The following is a 16,524-nucleotide window of genomic DNA, read 5'->3' as shown; positions in this document are numbered from 1 at the left end:
CAACAACAACAACCTAAAATATGTGTTTGTTTTTAATTTTGTTTTTCAAGACAGGGTTTCTCTGTGTAGCCTTGGCTGTCCTGCATTCTCTTTGTAGACCAGGCTGGCCTCGAGCTTACAGAGATCTGCCTGCCTCTGCCTCCCGAGTGCTGGGGTTACAGGCCTGCGCCACCACGCCTGTAATATGTTGTATTAGGCACCAGGAAAACAAGAAAACTAAGACCTGATCCCCAACATTACAAAACTATGTAAGACAATTTAAGGTCAACACAATCTGGTAAAATAGTGCTTGGGCCTCATGGGAGCAAAGAACACTCATCCAAGTTTAGGGTACAGGGGTTTAGTCTCGCCTGGTTTAATAACAGTAATAATAATAGTAACAGTAGTAGTAGTAATAGTAAATAATGATGATGATGATGATGATAATAATAATAATACCACCCACTCACTGAATTTTCTGAGTTCTTCCCCAAATCTAAAGACCACGGGAACAAAACACAATAAATTTAGATCTCTATACATACAGCTCATGCTCTTTGAAGTAAATCCAGTGCGTTAAAAGAGAACTCCCGGTCTGGGGATGTAGTCCAGCTGGTGAGTGCTGGCCTGGCATGCACTAAGTCCTGTGGGGCTGCCTGTAGTTGTAGCACTTGGGAAGAGGAAGAATGAAGATCAAAAGTTCAAGATCATCCTGGGCTACAGAAGTTCAGGAGGGCCACCTGGGCTACAGAAGTTCAGGAGGCCAGCCTGGGCTACAGAAGTTCAGGAGGCCAGCCTGAGCTACATAGGAAAAAGAGAAGGGGAGGAGAAGGAAGAAAGGGAGAGAGATTTTACATCAGCACCATCACAAAGACAGAAACCAAACAATAAAGAGGCCTGAGACCCTAAAATTGAAGATTTTCTGTATAATATCTCAAATGCTCCGGCTAACAGAAAGGCCTCACGCAAGGGCATTTTCCCCAAGCAAAGGCCCTATGCAGAGGACCAAAACTGCTCTGCAAAGAATAAGGATTCCTTTAGCCCCATGGTAGTTTTCAGTGGGAAATGTTCCCCAACGGGCTCCTATATTTGAACACTTGGTCCCCAGCTGATGGCAGTTTGAGGTGGTAGGGCAATCTCCAGCAGGTAGAGCTGTGCTGGAGGGAGTGTATCATTGGGGAGCAGGCTTTGAGGTTTATAGCTTCACCCTCCTTCCTCTTCTCTCTACTTCCTGTGTGCTGATAAAATGTGACCAGCCAGCTTCCTGCTCTGGCTGATGCGACATGCTGTCCCCACTGTGATGCACTCTATTCCTCTGGAACAGTAACCCCTTTCTTTTGTAAGTTGTTTTTGTCAGTGTTTTATCGTGGCAACAGAAAAGAAACTAATACAAGTGTGGTAATGAGAGGACAGCCAAGTTAGAAAGTCAGGTTGGAGTAGACTACACAGACTTCATAAGCCATTTGGGCAGACATACCGGGAAATGCGAACACAGTGCAGAGGACTGACAGAACTGGGTTTATTTGGTCAAAATCTCAACCTGACAAACTCAAGGGGTTCCATCCGCTGGCCTCACCTGGCCCACCACAGAGTCTTCAGCTCAGTAAATGGCACCATTTACCACTACTAACCTAGTAATGGCTCACGTCAGAAAACTCAAAGTCCGTACTACTTCCTTCTCCATAACCCTTTAGGCCCAGCTCTGCCGCCGTGCCACTGCCTGACGTCTGACACAGCCTCAGCAGACACCACCAGTCCTCTTCTCGTTCTGGACTCTAAGCCTAAACAATATACTGCTCTAGCTCTGTAACTACCTGCTGCCTTCTTGTTCCCGATGCTTACAGATGAAATTCCTCAGAAAGCTCTCGCTTATTATCCAATAGGACATGGGTCCTTTCTGCTGCTTTCACAGCACCTTGTTCTGTACTGATTTATTTGTGCATTTAATATCTCCCTCCCTATTCTGTGGATTTCATTCAGAAAAGCCTCTATTTTTTCTTTTACCATATACCCAATGCCTGCACAACATTTTCTTGATACACAGGAAAATAACTCTGATAGCAATATGGAAGGTGCATGAGAAACACGTGGCCACTAGACCAGGGACATCAGACAGAAGTAATCACAGCAGGATGCTGTTAAGAATAATAAATCTCGTTTCTAATTTCTCAGCATCCATTTTATGTTTGCTTTGTGCTGTGGGCGGAACAGAATATTTTTATCCCTCTCTATGCTGGTAAAAAGTTTAGATCCCAGGCAGGAGAGATGGCTTAGAGGTTGAGAGCACTGGCTGCTCTTCCAGAGGTCCTGAGTTCAATTCCCAGCAACCACATGGCGGTTCACAACCATCTATAGTGAGATTTGGTGCCCTCTTGTAGCATGCAGTTGTACATGCAGACACAACATTGTATACATAATAAATAAATAAAACTTAAAAAAAAAAGTTGAGATCCCTGAAAGGTTAAGGAAACCACATCAACTGCCCAAGGCAACAAAGCTGCTAATCCCATGAAGGAGGGATCTGAGTTCAGTTGTCTTCTAATCAAAGTTTCTTTCAATTGTTTCACCTTATCTTTACCATGAATATTACCCAGACTGGGAAAAATAACAATACGAAAGGAGCTATTAGACTGATAAATGAGGAGTGAGTCCAGAAATGAGGGGCTTCCAAAGAACAGTTTAGTGGTGACCACCCCCCCAGATCAAAATAGCTTTGGAATCACTAGTTGTTTTATAAGTGAAATGGGTACACGGCTCACAGTAGCAGCACCCCTATAACCTCAACACATGGAAGGCTAAGGCAGGAGGGAGTTCAAAACCAGCTGGACTACACAGAGTTCAAGGCTAGCTTGAGATAGTACATAAGAAGGAGCTATTTCAGAAATCCTAGGTAAAGAAATAACTTCTGCTCTATCCAGACACAGTGAACGAGAGTGTGTATTTTAATACTGACCCCTGGCTTCATAGTATACTACTGAGAAGTGATGGTGTGGTTCCATTAAGTAGATAAAGAAGACAACCACAACAAAAGCCAGTCCACAGAGCTACAGCACAGGCATTTAATCTCTGGTTTCAAGCATCATTCATGTACCTGAGATCTATGTTAGAGAACCTTTAGAACTGGAAATGAATTTAAATCAAGTTATTGCTGAGTATTTTAATTTGTTTCTATCCCTTTTCAAACCTGAAGTATCCATGTACATTTCCTTCAAACTTCCAATACCCTTCCTTTTATGACACACGAAAATGCTAGCCCTGAGTATAAAGAATTCCTAAGTCCACATAGTGCCATGTGAAGAGACACTAACACAGACTGTCTCTATGGAAGCACATCAGTAGAGAAGACAGGCTTCCTACAGGCAAGCGCTGTGAAGTCATGGAATCCTGGAGCTGGAAGAGACTTTAAGGCTGAGATGACAAATAAGGCTTCATCTAAAATGCCAACTATATATGAAATGCACCGAGAAAGGAGTCTGTTTGAGTGCCGCATGCACATCTATGATGGCAGCGCACCACAGCACTCAGGAAGCCAAGGCAGGATGATCACAAAGGCAACCCAGGTGACACAAAGACGGCCCAGACTCAGAGGCCACAAGGCCACTAATGGGTGGGTTGTGATCAACAATAAGTTGTAACTGTCACGAGGTGTTCCAAAGAAAGCAGAAGTACCCAGAGCACGTGACTTTGTAAAGATAAGGAGACTAAGGCTAAGGCGGGTGAAATGAAATGCCCACAGCCACAAAATAAATGAGCGAACGGAAGCAAAGCCCTAGGTCTGCAGCTTTGGGGACTGGGACTTTTACCCTGCAATGTAACGCTTCTCCTCTCTGATATATTTATACAATAAAATGCTCTTTTTATGTAACAGATAATAAAAACCAAACCAATTACAACTTAACAGGGAGGGAATACACCTCTTTGAAGGTTTTATTAGGCTATTATGGGGTTTGCAATCCTATAATAAAGACATATTCATGTAAGTACATTCAAAGATTTAAACGAAGCCCACAACCTTTAGGTTCTACCATCATGATCAATAAATCTCTGATTTAAAACTATTTCCTGACAATTTCACTTCATGGTGAATTTTTTCCATATGACAATTCTTCAGAGTGTAGCCATTATGACTCAGGGCACCTCAATGCTATGAGGCAGTTTTCAATACAAGGGGTAGGAGGAGATGAGGGGGCCGCTGAATCATTAGCAGCCCACGCAGTTATGAAACCCAGCAAATCTTTTTTGGAAATCATTTTCAAGGCAGTTTTAGGAGGAAAATTCTTGTGAAAACCTTATTAAAACAGTGGTCTGTCAGAGGTAATCTATATACAAGAAAGATCAACCTTTTATTTATTTAAAGACATATAACTAGGAAACTTGAGCAGAAATTTTCTTTTTGAGTATCAGTGATACATGTATCTTTATTTGGGTATCACTGAAGTCAGTATGTGCTCTATGTTCAACAGCTAAAGAGCCTCCTCAACATCTGCCGTAGCTCTCGGGTAAGCTGCAAGAACCAGCTCAGAGACTGAACCACCCTACGTCATGTGAGATCCCAGCAAAGCAGTCAGAACATGTAAAGAGTGTTCTGAAGCACTGACATGGTTACATATAGACACGGTTGTGGTTCCTAATTAAAAACAGCTACTACCTTACAAAGGCACACAGCGTAACACATTTTCTCAGGAATACTAAACTAACTTAGGTTTGTAATTTGGAAGTTCTCGTCTTTTTATGCTAAATGTACAGAAAGGCAATGAGAACAACCTGAGGAAAATCCATCACATCAACCGTAGCCTGAAACGAAGAACACCAGCTGCCAGGACTCAGTGTCTGGGACAAACCCACAGGAGCTGACGGACTAAGGACAGCGCCTGCTAGCAACCAGGAGTACAGCGTTAAGGTTTCGAGAACCAACGACGTACCTCCTAATGTTTCCGCTTACTGTTAAAAAAAATAAAACAACTTAATTGAGCCTTCAAAAAATTAACCCCACCGATAACTACAATAAGCAACTAGGGAAAAGTCAAGGCCAATCACTTCGTGTTTCATTCTTGTGGAAGGAAGGTATAAACTTGCCATCACATAACCCATCTTCTCTTGCCTTCTGCTTGAATATGGGGAAAAGGCTCGACAGAAATCCAGACATTTCCCCACTGAGGTCATATGCAATTATACTATTACAGTGCTGATTAAGCCTCCAATCGTTTCACATTTTTGGGAAAGATAACAAACACGAAGAGTTGGAAATACCCTTTAAAATTCCGTTCAGCTATTAATTCTGTATCAAATATTGCTCTAACAGCATATAGTTCCTCACGAATGTGGTAATGCCTGTTTCTGCTTCCCACATTGATCTAAAATTATTTATCCCCCAGGTCAAACAGTCATATTTTTGAGTCTAACTGACAGAATGCACCACACCACCACCAAATACACATTAAAAAAAAAAAGACAAAGATAAGTTAAAAAACAAACATGTAAGCAGAGACATAGAGGGAATGGCTACATGTGTTATCCTTTACTTCTTAGAGTCTTCATTTTATCAAAACCCCAGTGGTAGGCTGGGTGAAGATTCTGTGTGACAGCAACAGGCAGAATGAAAGCTGCAAAGGAGCACAGAAAAGGCGAGCTGAGGAGCTGCGGAGGCGGCTGAGGGCTTAAGAGCATTTGCTGCTCCTGCAGAGGCCTGTGTTCCATCCCCAGCACTTCCAGGGTGGCTCACAACTGTGTACAACTCCAGAGGTCTGGACATCCATCTTCTGGTTTTTGTGAGCAACAGGCACACACATGGTTCACACACATACACACAGGCAAAACATACACATAAAATAAATCTTAAAAAAGAAAAGAAAGCCAGTGGCCAAGTAATGGAAAGATGAAAGTAAAAGAGGTAGAAATGTGGAATCAGGAGTTCCTTGCAACACACAAGCTGAGACTAACAACCTAGAATCTGTTGCTATAAAAGTTTGCAAAGCTTAAGTAATAGACTGAATTTTAGGAAATGTGTCGCTATTGTGCTTATGTATATGCACGGTGCTCTGTGGAAGAGTGCACGTGTGGAGGGACTCTCTGAAGCCAACTGCCTTCTTTCACCTTTCTCTGGGCTTCAAAGGCCAAATTCAGGTTTCCAGGCTTGTACAGCAAGCATTCTTACCAGCTGAGCCATCCAGTCATCTCTATTCTGAATTTTAAATGCTCTTAATTACTGCTAATCATTATTTCCAAAATTAAGTACAGGTTTTACTATGGTTTCAGTGTTAGAATGATACATCTTTACATAGCAATTGTTTTCCTTGAAACTGTATTTTTTTTTTAAACTTAGCTTATAAATATATACCTTAGTTGTCTAGTAATAATAACCACTTCCCTGTCTTTGCTGCCCTCTTTTGCTCTCTAGCCACTCTACTTCTTCTGTACATTATTTATTCCACAAAAATGAGAATTAAGATTTACAATCCTGTCACCAATTCAGTAGACCACACAGTATTTCTTTCTCTCTTAAAAAAGTTACTTCTAGCCGGGTTTGGTGGCTCACACCTTTAATCCCAGCACTCGGGAGGCAAAGGCAGGCGGATCACTGTGAGTTTGAAGCCAACCTGGTCTACAGGACAGCCAAGGCTACACAGAGAGACTCTGTCTTGAAAAAACAAAACAACAAAAAAAAGTTTTTTCTAAACATGTTTGGTTATCATAAACTTTTTTTAAAAAAGCCATTTTAATAGTGAATCAAAGACAGCTTTTAAGACTTTCAGAACAGCAAAGAAACAAAAGCCACCCAAAATTAAACATAGCTGTTTTATATATCATGCTAACAAAACAGTGTTTAAAATACATTAAGTATTCTAGTTTAGTGCCTTTATTCTGACAGTATGTTTACATAAAGACTAAACCTAGGTATTCTCCCTCTCTCTCTCTCCTCTCTCTCTCTCTCTCTCTCTCTCTCTCTCTCACACACACACACTCCTACATTTCTAACAATTTACAGTAACTATTTTAAGACAGAATTTTGCTTAGTACAGCTGGGCATGGTGGTGCACGTCTTTAATTCCAGCATGGCAGAGGCAGAGAGATCTCTGTGAGTTCCAGGCCAGTCTGGTCTATACTGTGAGTTCCAGAACAGCCATGGCAATATCAATAGAACCTTTCCAACCAACAAACAACAACAAAAATTTTCCCGCCCCCATTCTTGACAGCTAGTATTTTATTCAGACAACAGTCTCTTTACACATGGTCCAAGAATATTCAAATAAGAACTCAAATAAAATTGGATGTTAAAAATTGGTCTTTAAACACCATAGCCAACAATGTCACATTTGTCTGTGATCTCTCTGGTGTAAGACCACATCCACACTTCAGTGACCACCAAACCATTCACCATGTTTTCCTTAACTGTAAACTGTTTGAAGCTACCAGTTTCAGCACTTTGAATTATTTTTTTCACTCTCTGAATAGCTACAGGGAATTCAGCAGGGTTAGAAGAACTAGTTCAACCTTGGCATAGTGCCAAAATATTGCCAATTGCCGGCCAGTCACGTCAGCACTCACCAGCACCAGTGCCTTCTCCTTGAAGTTATGAAGGAATCTGGCCATGGTCTAAGGCTCATAAGGTATTCTTAATACAGATTTGCATTTATAGTCTTAATAGTTACCACATAATTTATCATATAATTAAAGTTCACAAATTCTGATCACTGCCATTAAATTCTAAAAATATGAATGAAAAGTTGTATTTCCCCCCTTATTAGACATAACTATGAAATGTCTGATCTTTATTAAAGCATCTAAATAAATAAGCTTTATTTCTCTGGTTGGAAACAATAACTGTATAAAGTACAAACAAAACATTAATTTTCCAAAATTAATAATGTCTACATATACACTGTCCTATGGATAGAATGTTTAAACATTTGGATAAGATGAATTTTTTTCACCCATGATTAGGGAGCTCATACGGCCCGTGGTGACCCCACTACCATCACCTGCTGAGGTGACAGAGTACTGAACATAGCTCCTCTAAGTCCATGTCTCTCTGCCCACAGATTGGGGCAGCTGTCAGACCTCAGCAGAGAAGTTTCTTCATGCAGTGTATGGTGGCTAATGCAGAGAAACTCATAACTTGTCAAAGAGCAAAGACTAAGTATTAGCGGCGTGCTCAGCCAAATAAAGCATCTCTGTCATATGTTTCCTCCAGGCTCAGGGACCACTTGGAAGAGGGGCAGGAGGACTCTAAGAGCCCGCAGTCGGGAGCACTGGAGTGAGACTAGCCTCTGGACTTGACAGGCAGATGCATCCATGAACTCACAGCAGCCTGATCTGGGCAAGATCAAGCCAATCAACACTCTGATGTGGAGGGAGAAGAGACTCATGCGATCCTAGATCTGAGGCGTTGAGTTGATGGCTTCTAGGAGAGAAGTGTGGCTGAACTCGGGTGGTCAACAAGGCTCCAGTGAACAGCCCCACACCCAGGAAGATATGGGCAGCCCCAGGAAGAGGTGAGTCAGACTGGATGGGTTACTATTATTTTTTAAGACACCAAGTTGGAGATGGGGTGAGGTAGATGTGGGAGGAGTGAGAGTTAATAAAGACGAAAATACGCTGTATGAAAATTGTCAAGGAATTAATAAAAACAGTAAAAGATCTAATTTCTTATAGTTCAATAGTAAAGATTTAACGTTATTAACTGCTGATCTGAGAAATTAAGCATGGATACACAATTTGTAAGTCAGACACATCATGTGTGGAGGACAGAGGCATCTTCTCAATTGCCCCCCCCCCCATTAGTTCTGAATACAATCTCATCAAGATCCTGGAGCTCACCATTTCAGCAAAGCCAGCTAGCCAGTGAGCTACAGCGATCCTCCGTGCCCGCCACCAAGCTCTGCTCTAGTTACATGGGTGCTAGCGAGCCACACTCAGGCCTATGCTTACATCTGACTGAGCCACCTCCCAACCCCACACTCATCTCCTAACATGGCACTTGTTAGTCTTCCAGCTGCCCAACTGTATGCCACATCAACAAGAAAGTTATAACTGGTCACCACTGAAAGTACTATGTTTAGCCCTAAATACACGATATATATGAAACATGTGCAACAACAGTTTTTGAATACTTAAACATTAAGAAAGGCACATGGTTATGTAGACCTATCTGTCTTAATATTTAGAACATAAATATCCAAACAAGTTTATTGCTTTCTACACAGTCACACTCATTCCTCATTCCAAATACTGTAACTGTCCAGAAAATTATTCAAACTCCTAGGATTATGGGTGGATCTAATTTTTAGAAATAGTAACTGCCTTCTCAGAGTAGATATGAATTTTAGAAATAGCTTCATGTTATTTCCTATCAAAATCCATATCTGAAAAATAATGAAGTAATCTATATCTAATAGGTTTCTTTTCTTAAAAACAAGGAACAAAGAATAAACATAAAATAATGAACTAGTTTCATGTGTGGCTGCTAGACTGGCTTTTAAGGCAATTAAAAAAACTTCTAAAACTATTTTGAGCAATCTTAATGTTGAATGATATGTGGTTTTCATAATGATTAAAGACTTATCACACACACACACACACACACACAGAGTTTTCTTGAGACAGAGTTTTCTGTGTAGCCTTGGCTGTCCTCGAACTCACAGAGATCCACCTGCCTCTGCCTCCTGGAGATGACAGGTGTGCATCACATGCTCAGCTAGTAATATGGTTTTATCCAGTTCTGGTGGGCAACCAAGAGAAACTGACTATACCCTGTATTTTTTTTGGGAGGGGGTCTTTTAGGACCTCCATGACCATCAAATAACTCATAAGGTGGTATCCTCCACCTGGCACTGAAATTTTTATTTAATAATGTAAGCCTTCTGGGAGGAGCAGTATCTACCTGTGCAGGGTACCTCCCTAAAGCAAGTCCTCCCTGAAGACCCTTCATCTTCCTTTCTCTCCACAGTCCCTCTACTACTTCTCTGACACATTTCCATGTGTACAACAATTTTAAGCATTACACAGAAATAGAAAGAATATATGAAGTTTCTTGTATCTACCTTTATGCCATGTATCCCCAAACATTTTCAATCTAGGTCAATTACATACCATCAATGTTTTCTCTTTTCAAATAATTTAAAACCAAAAATTCCAAACATCCTATCTGAGTGTGTACACATGTGTATACAGGAGTGTGCACATATGCCAGGAGGTGAGAGGTTGACATTCATTGGGTGCATTCCTCAAAGGGTCTTCACCTCATCTTTGTCCTTTGTTTTTGTTTTGTTTTTAGATAGGCTCTTTGATCCAGCTGGACTGGCTGGCTAGAGGCCCTGGGAATCATCCTGTTCACACCTACCCAGCACTGGGGTTACAGGCAGGGACGCCATGCCAGGCCTTTCTATGAATGTGAGGCTTAAACTCAGGCTCTCATGCTTTTGCAAGAAGCATCCTGCTGCCTATGACATCCCACAGACTCTGGAAATTATGTCTTATTAACTGTCTACAAAGTAAAGATTGATATTATCATAGCTTAAAAGAAAAACTGACACTTCCTCTTCATTAAATATCCAGAGTCTTACCTGTCACCACTTCCCACAAATATCCTTTTACTGTTAACTTGCTCAAAGCACCGTTCAACTCAAGTCTGTGCCATGGTGGATCTCCCTCTTAGGGCGACTTTAAATCTTACAGTTTCTTCTTCCTCTCTGACTTTTTGCCTGTATGTTTGAAAGAAACCTGGTCATTTTCTCTTGAAATGTGAAATATTTAAAATTTTTAAATTTTGGTGGTGCTGGAGTTTGAATACATGGCCTCATAGATGCTAGCACCTGCTAAGCAACACCCTCAATGTGCTCATTCATTTCATGGTTTGGGTCTTGTGATTAGAATGTAAAATGGCAGTAAGCACTTGATGTAATGTCAAGAAAAAGTACCCAATATTTACTGAATAAATTATTTGGCATTCATATCAAAACTATACTTTGTGTGTTGAAATTCTGCTGGAATTTAGTATAATAAATTATAGAGTGTTTAAATATTTCTTTGCTTATTCTAGGCAAGGGAGAGTAAACTGTAGCGTCCCCCCCCCCAAAAAAAAGAAAGCAGAAAATTATGGGAAACTAGGGATACTACATATTTTTACAGTTAGTTGCATCCCAAGAGGCTCATTTTAAAATAAAAGCAACAACAAATGCTTTGAAAAGGAAGTAAACTCCATGTGTGCTGAATTAATTTTAGCTATACAAATGGCAGACGTCAGGATGTTCTTCTCATTTATAAGCATTACTAACAGTCTTTTTCTGTGAACGGTTTTTTGATAGTACAGGATACAAGAGTAAAGAGGCCCAGCAACCCACACAGGGAAGACAACCACCCCGCACTGTCCTCCAACACCTACCAGTGAGGAAAGGCTTCTGTAGGTGGCTAACAACCATGCCCCTGCCTCATACAGAGAAATAAGCAAAGTGCAAGACGCTGTTTGTTTGAAGTGGAGTTGATTGTGGCAAAATCACCACCATTACCAAAAATAGCCTGTGTAACATTCTGGGGAGAAAAATGTTCTGAGAATCATGTGCAATTCATTTCTCTTAAACCATCCAATGAAGCTCTTTCTCTCTAAACCTACTTCTGAAATTAGCTACCTATTTCATCAGGAGATTCCAATCTTCCAGGTATGGAACCCTCCTGGGGAGGCTAAGGAAGGAGGGTTTTCAGTTCAAGGTTAGGGTGGGAAATACTACATGGCAAAATTTGATCTTAAAACAAAACAAAACTTTTGAGTGAAACAAAAGCTGTAAATTCCCCCAAGAAATCTCATGCTTCCCTTTACCATAAATGCATCTCACCAGGACAAAGATTATCTAATATAGTATGGGAGCCAGTATTTCCAACCATTGATCTACTTAAAATAACATAGACAGGGCTAATAGATAACTTGAAATCATACCCAGATCTTCGAGTAACCTGTATTTCCTGTTTTAAGGTCCCACATATTAGTGTAGGCTGAGGGAAACTGTCTCTAGCAGAGGTCAGACTTTAACAAAGGAAAAACAAATGTATTTACCACAAAGTGTAGTAAGAGACTCTAGAACAACCTGAGTTATCTGAAAGAGTATCTTTTATTTACTTTTCTCCAATATATGTAGAGGGGCCCTGAGAAAGGTAGCTACGAAAGTGCTATGTGTACTTCACTGCCTGGAACTTCAACTAGAATTTTGTTCCTTATTTATAAATGTTTCCAGGAACATTTAATATTGCACTTCCTGAAATCTTTGTCAGTTTCCTTATCTATTAATTTTTGTTCTTTCAATGGTGTTTTCAATCTGCTTTACATTTCCCAATTAAAATTCCTAACTGAAATAAAACTTTTTTCCCCCAAAATGACTCCCCAAACCACCTCAAGTGCCATCATATATTAGCTGTTAGAATATTTTAACACTGTGTGTGTGTGTGTGTGTGTGTGTGTGTGTGTGTGAGAGAGAGAGAGAGAGAGAGAGAGAGAGAGAGACAGACAGACAGACAGACAGAGAGAGAGAGAGACAGAGACCTGTAAGTCTGACTGAAGTGATATGCCTATTTTACTGTTCCATGGGAAAATATATTTGCATGCTGGACAGTTTCCAACTCTAAGTCTTGGCTTAAAACCTCTAGCACCTACAGAAGCTTGAATCTGAAAAACTGTCCACAAACTGTCTATAGCTCTTTACACTTATCTACAATGGAACACACTCTAAATCAAGACACTGAAATACAAGTGACATTTTACAAGTGAAAAGGAAGCTGAAACTAAGGTAATGGAAACATTCTGACCCCCCCCCCCCAGTAGCACCATTTCCTGCTCCTCTTAAAGGGTCCCAAAGACCTCAGGAAAGCTGCAAAGCCAGATTTTACTAACTTTTGCGATCTGACTAGACAAAGGCACTGTTAGTTGTTTCCTGGTAAGCCTGGTTGGTTAAGTACTTTGGAAAAAATTCAACATAAGGTTAAAAATACCTAGTCTCACTTTCATTTTTTGACACACTATCTGGGGGGCATTAGAAGATTAAGCGTGTAAGAGAAAATACTGCAACTGCAGTTCTGAATCTCATACAACTTAGGAAATGAACGTGTAAAAATAACAACTGATTTAAACTTTTCACACCTTCCATTTGACACCAAAAAATTTAAATGCACCGAGATTAATTGCCCTCAAAGTATTTACTACAATATTAACTGTGGAAAAAAAACCCCAAGAATTTGTATTTAAATTGTCTAATTTTATTGTATTTGGACAATGAGGAGACTATTTAAAGCATATGTATCTGAGTACTCCGAGAAAAAAATTCTGTTACCTGCGAAAACATATCATAAACCGAAACAGAAGAAATTGAGGAAATGCACCCTTTCCATAATGGAAAAACTTTAAATTCACACTACTAGGCAAACTAAGTCCTGTATGATACAAAAGATCACCAGCTACAAAGACAAAGTAACCTTCTACCAAGAGGAAGTAAAGAGCCTCTGAATCAAAACAGAAAACCTACGATACACAGAAGCATCGAATCTTAGCCTAACCAGTCTAACCAAGCGTCCTATAGATGCAGCGCTCAAGAGGATTTGTTGAGGGGAAGAGTGCTGGGGCTCAAACCACAACGAATATTGTCTGTAGTGAATATACATGTTAAATGTAGGCTTAGTAGAAATTATTCCCTTCCCCCATCCTTGCTGCCTGACTTTGCAGGAGACTTGGCGCATATAAACATAATATACGTCGAGACTTACAGAGTCTACACTGCTCGGAACATATTGTCGGAAAGTCCTTTGAGGTTTTAAGATTCAAACACTATTTAAAAAGAATTATTGTTTCAACTACCTAACAATTACCCAGACTTCACTTGACCTGTAAGTAAAATGAGCATCTTTAACTTTTCCACAGGGCATTTGGAGAATGAGTTATTACTCGTAAACGCTTTCGGAGCCTCAGATAGCAGGCGCGGTACATCAAGCGTATCCATCAATTTGAGGGTTTTCTGGACCTCAGTTTACCCACTTACGGAAACGGGCTTGGCAAGGGCCGGGAGGTGAAATTAATTAGTGTTTTTAAAATGCTCTGAGATCCAAAGATGAAAGGAAATCTGAGAGGCACGCAGAGATGATGACAATAATCATAACAATAAAAAGAATGACTAACTTGGAGGTCTGCGTTATGTAAGGAAGCTGAGAAGTTACCAGATTCGCACAAACAAAAGAGAAGCCCACCGCCCCTTTGTTCCCCCTTCCACTTCGCCGGCCTGCAGCCGGGCCGCGGGACCGAGGACCGGACAGCCGGGCCGGGGCTCGCAGCCGCCGCGCGCCGGCTCCAGCCGTGGGGAGGGGGGGGAGGGCGTTCCGGGGCAGCTCCTCACAAAGGCGCTTCCTCCCACCGCGCGGGATGCGGCGCAGCAAACTCCGCTCCCCGCCGCCTCGCCGCGGGCGGGCGGGAGCGCGCACAGCCGCGCCGCCGCCTCCGCCGCCACCGGCACGGCCCGGGAGGAAGTTCCGAGCCGCCGGCCCTCGCGCCCCGCGTCCCCGCGCCGCACTCACCGGACGACTGCTGGTGGCCGGAACGCCAGCTCCGCCCCGCCGCGAAGGCCGGAGCGCGGACACCCGGGGCGCGGGGGCGGCGTGAGCACCGGTTGAACGCAGGCTCCGGCGGAGCCCCGCCGCCTTCCCGCCAGCCGCCAAGCCCGGCGAGGCCGAGCGGAACGCGGAGCCGGGAGCCGAGCGCGGAGCGCGAGCCCGCTTTGTGGTGAGCTCCCCCGGACTGCAGGCAGATCCGGTGGCGCCACACGGCCGCTGCTGTCGCTGCTGCTGCTCCCGCTGCTGCTGCTGCTGCTGCTGCTGCTGCTCGAGAGGCGGCGGTGGCGGCGGCGCCCCCAACGGTCCCTCCGCCTCTAACCGCCTTTGGGTCACTGACACACACTGGGAGGGAGGGGACGGGACTAGCGGGAGGGCGGGACGTAAGGGGGACGGGGCAGGGCCACATCGGGAGGCGGTGCCGAGGGGGCTCTTGGGAACTGTAGTTCTCTGAGAGAGGAAAAAAAAAGCGTCTGTTGTGGAGGAGCCTACCGCTCGCTCTGCGTTGCGCATGCGTAGGGGGATGGGGGGGCGGAGACTGTTGCCATGGTCACCGATTCACTAAGCCTGAAGGTTCTGGATTGTCGTTGACTAAACAAGGCTGGTCTTGTGTCTTTGGTGCCACCGGGTTCTGTTCTATGGCCAGTCTCTCCTGCTTCACCCCACCCCCAACAACTTGCAAGTGCCCAGTGAAATCTCACTTCCTCCTGGCTACTTCCATTTCTTCTGCAAATCATAAACAGACCCTTCCTTTGCCTCCTTCAAGTGAATTACCCAAGGTACTAAAAATCTAGTTGTTCTTAGTATTTTAACACTTAGCTTGAAAAACTGTTAGGAGCGTGGCCATTGGCGGAATCCCATCATTTCTTTGCTGAGTTAGTTACGTTTAACTAAAGTACAAGCAAAAGTAAGGTTCAGTATTGATAACATTGTTGGATCATTTTACTGCAATTTGTTCATCTGAAAATATGATTTTTCAGGCATCCGAATTCCATAAATATAACTTCAAAAGATAGATGTATTAGCCATTTTTAATTTGGTAATGAGAAACCTGAACCACATATGGATATGTTGCTGGGCTTCTGAGCCAAGTCTACACCCAATCCAGGTACCCAGGGATGCCTATGTGGTGGTGCTAAGAAGTGTGGGGAAAACCAGGTCACAAGACTGGCTCTCCAACAGGCTTAGAGGTAACCTGCCTCAGTTTCTCTCAATAGGCTACTTAGGACCCTACACTCTGGAAGAAAGAGACTAATGCCAAAGAATCAGACATATATTTCAGGAAGGGAAGCTAAGGATTCTCAAATAATCTCAGGGTCCGAAGTCTGGATGCCCACAGACCACATAATTACTTGCTCATTCAAGAAACAAGTGCCCAGGGACAGGAGGGTGGACAGCAGTTAAGAGTACTCACTACACTTCCAAAGGAGCTGGGTTCAATTCCTAGTACCCACGTGGAGACTTACGACCCTCTGCAACTTCAGTTCCAGGAAACCCAACACCATCTTCTAGCCTCATTGGCACCTAGACATAGATGCAGGCAAAATTCTATTTAAAATATTTAGTGTAGATATTTAAATAAAATACTAAAGAACAAGTAAATATATTTACTAAGTGCCAGGGACTTTGCTGGGCCTGAAAAAATAGAGCTATAAAAAAATGTAAAAGAAGCATACTTTGTATTCAAAGTCCTTTCTCTGCCAAGGAAGAGACAGATAAATGGACTCAGTGTGATCTATGCTGTCATAGGAAAATTCGGACGACCTCAGACTTGGGCAGGGTCAGGAAGTGCTTCAAAGATCATTTGAATGTGAGGGTGACTCACAGTTTTCATGTTTGTGTATTTTAGGAGAAAGAGAGAAGCGAAGGAGAACATTAAATGCAAACACTTTTGCTAGCAGCAGGAGAATGGCGCTGGGGAGAGCGGCAAAAGGAAACTTCAAATACGTAAATGAGAAAGCTAAGCCC

At 42.5% G+C, this 16,524-nt stretch overlaps 1 protein-coding gene across 2 annotated transcripts in view; it reads right to left on the bottom strand.

Annotated features, from left to right (window-relative positions):
- PELI1 (pellino E3 ubiquitin protein ligase 1) overlaps nucleotides 1–14,663 on the bottom strand; it is a 51,446-nt gene extending 36,783 nt beyond the window's left edge. Inside the window, exon 1 of one of the 2 annotated variants that reach the window (XM_084798082.1) lies at nucleotides 14,524–14,663. The gene's annotated coding sequence lies outside the window, so the exon portion shown is untranslated. Of the gene's footprint in view, nucleotides 1–10,541; nucleotides 10,562–14,523 lie in introns of those variants that run through there. The other variant, XM_084798084.1, reaches the window with a different exon arrangement.
- Between the last annotated feature and the right edge of the window lie 1,861 nt (nucleotides 14,664–16,524).

The sequence above is a fragment of the Acomys minous genome (genome assembly GCF_964271855.1).
Source record: "Acomys minous genome assembly, chromosome: 10".
Taxonomy (NCBI): Eukaryota; Metazoa; Chordata; class Mammalia; order Rodentia; family Muridae; genus Acomys; species Acomys minous.
The sequence above is the reverse complement of the archived record's forward strand: the minus strand, read 5'-3'. Positions and strand labels throughout refer to the sequence as shown.